Source organism: Lactuca saligna, chromosome 5 (genome assembly GCF_052625555.1).
Source record: "Lactuca saligna cultivar CGN05327 chromosome 5, ASM5262555v1, whole genome shotgun sequence".
Classification (NCBI taxonomy): domain Eukaryota; kingdom Viridiplantae; phylum Streptophyta; class Magnoliopsida; order Asterales; family Asteraceae; genus Lactuca; species Lactuca saligna.
In genome coordinates this window covers 171,343,917-171,349,998 of record NC_136421.1, presented here as the reverse complement: position 1 = coordinate 171,349,998, position 6,082 = coordinate 171,343,917, and the positions used below count along the sequence as shown (strand labels likewise).

The following is a 6,082-nucleotide window of genomic DNA, read 5'->3' as shown; positions in this document are numbered from 1 at the left end:
AAAAAAGTCCCAATATTTTGGTTATTATGTAATTTTTGGAAAAGTTCCAAAATTTTGAGCAAACTAACGAAAAATGACAGAATACCGACAAAATCTGCGAAACCGGCCGAAAAGGGTTTTTTCGAAGTTTTAACCGGTATTTTTTGCTTTTTTATAAATAAAATTTAGTTTCGGACTTTTTCATAAATTGGACTAAAATTTTAGAACTTTTTTGGAGATTTCCCTATATATATATATATATATATATATATATATATATATATATATATATATATATATATATATATATATATATATATCAAACGATAAGATATTTTTGTTTTATCATTGCGAATAAACAATTAGCGTACAACAAATACAAACCCTACAAACTTCAACTCATCAAACCATAAAAAAATTCAATCATTGGGCTCAAATATATTTTATTTGTGCTATTGGGCCTTATAACCTAATATTATGATTTCTTGGGCCCAATATAATCACATGTTTATTGGACTTCTAGTGACCCAATAATATGCCTAACAGACCCTCAATGGCTTTTACATGTTGTCAGGCCTTAGTGGCCCAATTCCATTGCTAGTATGGTCCAAAAATCAATCATATGTGTAACGGAATAATGTGTCTGTCGCATACTCGACAACCTATAATAACATACATGATTAGTGGGCCTCTGTTGCCCTCTTCTCTTCGTCTGTTAGGCTTACCTTTTGGTTCAAGTAAACATAAATCAGGTTGTTAAACAAGGTTAATCAAATTCAGTTGGATTTAGTAGGAAATAACGGGTGATACCAATGAGTGTCGGTCAGAGTCTGAGTCTCCTGGAGGGAGAGCGAGAGTTTGTGTATAGATCTATACGGGGGTGACTCCCCCACGCCTAAGCTGTTCGCTACAGTTAGACTCGGCCAATCTAGGGTGACAAAATCTTAATTCAATACCGGCATTCATAAGAATGCCAAGACAGACGAATTAGTGATTATTATGCATGGTTATAGCGACTCACATAGAGATCCAACACCATCTAAGTAATCATGGGGAATCATATTCATTCGATTGTGACGATTCAATAATACCAAAAGATCATACTAATTAAGTCGGAAAACATCGGGTTTTCCTGGGAAACAACATTATTCACTTTACTTACTACAACGATAATACAAGAATTTATTATGGGAAACATATCACTTTTACACATTTGAAATCATTCACGTATATACATATGGATCATCGCACCTATTTTGGAAACAATTGTTGTTTCAGAAAATATCGGATTTTCTTGGTTTTACAAACAATACAAACTATTTTTATATCGAACATGCTTATGAACTCACCAACATTATATATGTTGACAGTTTTCAAAATAACTTGTATTCTCAGGTAACCATTAGAATGAAGAATCATCAAGCGAGTTTTCGAAATTTCTTTTGTGAGATGTCAGTCATCAAACAATTTATGCTATGGTTATGTAATATTTAAACAATGTACTTGATGTGAACAATGACAGTTGTACTATGTAATGTTGGTGACGTATGTGTTTGTTTCATGTATATTCATTGTGATGATATTTCAATTTAAGTCAGACGAACCCCCGGATGTTTCCGCCGTCTGGTTCGGGGGTATGACATAGTTCAAGGATCGTGAAGTTTTGATTTACCACGATGTGATGGTGTCACGATGTTGTGGTATTTGGGAATCAACATTTTCTCAAAACATGAAAGTCATCCAAATTTCAGATCATTTTGAATCTCGTAAATCGGAGCTACGAGTCATGTGATATGGCCAAAATAGTAACGCGTGGTCAAGTTGTCCATTAACATTATTTTTGTGTCTTCTTCTTGCCTAAGCTCTCATTTTTCTGCTTCCAGCTTCCAAATTTCTTCCTTGCATGTCTTTTACGCTACATAACAACATACAATAGATTAAGTACATTTTGTTCTATAATAAACATAATTATAGCTATATGTATTAAGATATAATATAATATGTGTGTGTGTCTATATATATATATATATATATATATATATATATATATATATATATATATATATATATATATATATATATATATGCACATATCATTTTTCCTTGCCTCCAACTTAAAAATAAACTTGCATAAAAGTAAGCTAATTAGTGTTGGTGTGGGGTATGCTATAGTCAAAAGGTTGCTAGGTTTAATGAATGTGTTGCGTCTCAGACTCTTTTTGTGTATTTGGGGATCCCCGTTGGTGAAAATACCAATCGTATGTTTTCATGGAAACATGTTATCGATAAGTGTTTGCATAGACTTTCTAACTGGAAAGCTAAATCCTTATCTGTTGGGGTCCGTCGTACACTTTTGAAATATGTGCTTGGCAGTTTGGCCATTACTATATGTATATTTTTAGGGTTCCAAAAATGATACTCAAGATTCTAGAGAGGATTCGAGGTAATTTTATTGGGGTGTTAATGTTGGTGAACATCGGTTGTTTTGGGTTAGTTGGAATCAAGTTTTGGCTAGTAAAGATAACGGAGGTCTTCAGGTTGGTAGCCTCTTCTCCTTCAACTATGCTCTTATTTTCAAATGGAGGTGATGATTTTTTGCTGACAGAGATGCTCGTTGGGTGCAAGTCAATAAATCATTTCATGGTAACAATGCTTATCTTGATTCATATCCAGTTCCTTCTAGATGTTCTAGCCCTTGGTTTAATTTTATCAGATCCATCTCTAACTTACATTTGAGGGGTATGGATTTGACAGAGTATGTTTCAGTTAAAGTGGGTAAAGGTGATCGAACCTGTTTTTGGCATCACTCCTGGGTGGGGTCGGCTCCTGTTAAGCTTTATTCCCACAGAATCTACGCCTTGAAGCAGGATATGGATTGCCTTATTGTTGATAGGTCTAGCCCGGATTCTCATTTGTGTGCTTTGTGTAGATTACCTAGAGGAGGTGTAGAGGAGGAACAAATGTTTGATCTTGAGAGATTGTTAGCTTCTTGCTCTTGGTCGAACATAGATGACCGTCCTTCTGGGGAGCTGGATTCGAATGACACTTTCACGGTTTCTTCTACAAGATCTTTTCTTGATAATACGTCTCTCCCGAATTATATGTGTCCGACTCAATGGAATTCTTTGATTCTGAATAAGTTAAATGTGTTGCTTTGGTGGATTAAGTAGAATCGTATCCCCACTATTCTTTGCCTTTCGCAGCGTGGTTTGGAGATGGATTTCATTTTGTGTCCTGTCTGTGAGTCAGTGGTAGAATCGTCCAACCATCTTTTTATTTCTTGCCCAAAGTTGCATGTTGTGTGGTCCCTTATTAGTAGGTGGTGGAATATCACTTGTCCTAATTCTTCTATGATTGTCTTTCGAATCACTTGGGCAGAATGCTTATATTTTTTGGCAGGTCAAAAGAAAGGTTTTGATGTGGTTGTTATTACTGCTTTTTGGGTGATTTTGAATTATCGAAATAATTTGGTTTTTAGAACGGTCAAGCATAAAAAGTCAGTGATTTTCGACGACATAGTTTCTTTTTCGTATTTTTGGATTAGAAATAGATATAAAATTTGTAATTTTAGGTGGATAGGGTGGCTAAAAATTCCATCTCTGGCTTCTTTGACTTTGTAATTTCTTTTTTTCCAGCTTCATGCTAGTTTTAGTTAATTTCTGACCATTCCAAAAAATAAGTTCATATAATTTCTGACGTTTCTAAAAGATTATTAAATTCATGATCATTCAACACTATTACATTGATTTTCACTTAGGTTTCAAATCTCATTGGCAAATATATGTCTTGTTTTCTTAAATTTATTATAGATTATCAAAATAACTTTTAATTAAAGTTGTCAATATAATAAGTGTATAGCTGCTCACAAGGTCTGAGTCCTTTTCGTCAAGCTCATCATATACTCACATATCCACTAACGTCTCACTCATGCTTCTACAACGGTTCATGCTAGTTGTCAAGTTTTGTCTATTTCTATTTTTGTAGATACCATGATCTTTATGGCTCTAATAGTTATGGATAACGAGCAGACATGACATAACAATGTGGTTTTCTAGTGTTTGTATGCACTGAACTAAGACCAATATAGGTTTTAATGACACAACGATTATAAATTGCGTCTCATCCAAACAATAGAACAATGTGAGAGAAAGACTCTGTCGTTATCGTCATCTAAATAATAACCTTGTTTAATCATCTTAAGTCCACTCTTGGCAACAAGCACATCATATGTGGATAAATCTAGGTCTTGAGTCAATTTGCATCATATGTGGATAAATCTAAGATTCACAGTTATTCTTCATTTTTTTTTTGTCTTAGCACCGAAACCTAATTTAACTGATCTTTTTAGATATTTATGTACCCCATCGTTGGAAGCTAGTTGATGTTAATTAAGTCAAACGTTATGTTTACACATCTATAACTTTTTAATTAGTAAGTAATTTCAACAATAATTTGGAAAAAATACAAAATTAATTAATTTCCACCATATTTTAGAAGGATTAGGTATGCGAACTACTTATTACAAAGTACTTACAATATATATTTATGATATTCGACATAAATAGGATATGGTTAGTGTGGATATAGCCAAACATAATACTCATCCCAAACCCAAAACCGTCCTTGATCTTTGGTCTTTACTACATCGCTAAAAGGAATCTTTTATGAAACACAATATTACTTTATAATCTTCAAAATCATTTTTGGCCATAATTTATTTTGCTTTGTCCCCACTTGCACTAAATCCCCCTCTGTGTGGTCGTGTGGATACATATATTCAATTACGAGACCCATTGCATCATTACTCGCCTGTGATATTACACATTATTTGAAGACCAACGAAGAACCAAAAAAGGAATTCTTGAATGCATTAAGTTGGAGGTTAATTACCCTTTTTTGTAGGCTGCCTACTAACTCGGATTTGGCCCATGATAACGAAATGATAATATTCTGATATTTTTGGAGCTTTCGAAAGATACATTTAATAAACACGAAAATGGTGTGAAAAATAATTGGTGTTGCCATCACGGGGATGCCCTATAATTATGCATGATATGAGCACATGGTGTTGTTTGAGCTAAAGACAAGTCCTGTGGGTTCCCATCCACATGTGTGCTCCAAAAAGAGAACCAAAATATGCCAATTTTACTTTACACACCAAAGATTTCCTTTCTGAAAATGTCACAAACCTAACTTTGACATGAACTTATATATTCCGTACTTCACCCCTTTGTTTAGGAGTTTTGTACTAAGTGATGAAATTTCTATTTTGTTCCAACAACATATCTTTATATTACTCTTAAATAATATGGTGATAAGAGTCATATTTCATATATTTAATGTATGATGTATACCATCATTTAAGATGGATAGAAGGATATATAAGAAAAAATATATGAAGATATTAATTTCTCTTCAAGAAATATTTACAAACATGTTTTCAAAATTATTTATCAAAACATAGTAAATATGCTTTTAGTAACTTTCAATTACTTTAACTAAATTAATTGTTTGTTAATATCATGTGACTATCTGTTTGTTATTACTTTTACAATATAAATTATTTTTATAATATGAAATTAAAATAACAAATAACTTTATTGTTATTATATTTTTTTTTTCTGATAATATAAATCATTCTCGTCAATTGATAGTGGTTTGGTTGAGTTGTCAAAGGAAAGTCATCATCCACAGTTTATTTTATTTTTTACGTTTGAGCTTTATAATTTTTATGAGTAAAATAATAACAAAACTAAAAATTGACATCAAATGCTATAAATATAATTGTAACTTGGATAAATATTATATATTCAAACATCATTAATTAATATAAATTGAGTAAATTTAATGTAAATGATCAAAAACATGAATAAGTTCTACTCGATCAATCACCATGTCGTTTTTTTAGATTTTGAAAGATATTTTTTATATTATGATCGTTTTTGTTTACAGAAACTACAAAGATTATTTTTTTTCCTTCTGTAACGTGCATTCCATTTTGTAGCCATATCGCGCAAGGACGACATTTTCTCTTCCGTTTTAACTCTAAATTTGGAAGCATTCCTCAAATAGATGTCTCAAGCCAATATGCTTCATGAGGGAC

The 6,082-nt window shown here is 32.4% G+C and overlaps 1 long non-coding RNA gene across 1 annotated transcript; it reads right to left on the bottom strand.

Annotated features, from left to right (window-relative positions):
• Positions 1-1,438: 1,438 nt before the first annotated feature.
• LOC144997773 (uncharacterized) lies at positions 1,439-3,274 on the bottom strand. The gene is made up of 2 exons (XR_013659936.1): positions 2,771-3,274; positions 1,439-1,894 (listed from the first exon to the last, which is right to left on the bottom strand). It is a non-coding gene; the product is annotated as an uncharacterized LOC144997773 (long non-coding RNA).
• Between the last annotated feature and the right edge of the window lie 2,808 nt (positions 3,275-6,082).